The sequence below is a fragment of the Tiliqua scincoides genome, chromosome 2, assembly GCF_035046505.1.
Source record: "Tiliqua scincoides isolate rTilSci1 chromosome 2, rTilSci1.hap2, whole genome shotgun sequence".
NCBI classification, from domain to species: Eukaryota; Metazoa; Chordata; class Lepidosauria; order Squamata; family Scincidae; genus Tiliqua; species Tiliqua scincoides.
The window spans coordinates 62,549,262-62,550,119 of NC_089822.1; the positions used below are offsets into that span (position 1 = coordinate 62,549,262).

Genomic DNA, 858 nt, shown 5'->3' on the forward strand with positions numbered 1-858 from the left:
CCTCCAACTTTGGAACCTTAACTATTTTGACTTCGTTAAACACCACAATCATGCGAGTCAAAAACATAATTAAATGGTTTTCTTTATGGCACTGAAATACTGTATGAATCTGTCTTTTGTGATTCTCAAGTATTAGCTCTAGGGTGATAAAATGAAAAGGAACTGAAGGGACAGATGTGGTAAACAGGTTTGAAAGTTTACATATTGCTTCAAAAACCTACTGAACCTGTTTCAGCAGATGGAATAGTGAGACTGAGAGCCCAGTCCTATGCATGTCTACTCAGAAGTACGTCCCATCAGGTGGCGTAGCTGGAGGGGGGCGGAGCACCCAGTCTGGCGGGGAGCCTTAGCATGGCAGGCAAGCGGACCCTCCCTTCGGAGCCATTCCCGGCGGGGGGGGGGAAACAGAGCCGTACGGGTGCTCCGCCCCCCTCCAGCTACGCTACTGGATGGGGCTTACTTCTGAGTAGACATGCATAGGAGATTGTGACAGTAGGTCGGCAACCTTCAGTCTCGAAAGACTATGGTATAAGCCTACAGCACCTGGTATTCCCAGGCAGTCTCCCATCCAAGTACTAACCAGGCCTGACCCTGCTTAGCTTCTGAGATCAGACGAGATCAGGCATGTGCAGGTCAACAAGCTTATGGAGATTGTGACAGAGTAGAGGAATCTCCTTATCATTCCTTGGAGGAGTAGGAGTGAAACTTCTTATTGCTCCTCTGGAACGTGGGGCTTAACAGCAGTGAGCCAGTCGCTGAAGCTGCAGTCACCCCACTGACTGATCTGAATTATAATGGGAAGCTAAAATTCAGTTTTGAACTAGGATACAAATGTAATTAATAAAAGCACAAAGAGTG

At 47.4% G+C, this 858-nt stretch overlaps 1 pseudogene; it reads right to left on the bottom strand.

The window, feature by feature from the left end:
* Positions 1-531: 531 nt before the first annotated feature.
* Positions 532-650, bottom strand: LOC136642622 (5S ribosomal RNA; annotated as a pseudogene).
* Positions 651-858: the final 208 nt, after the last annotated feature.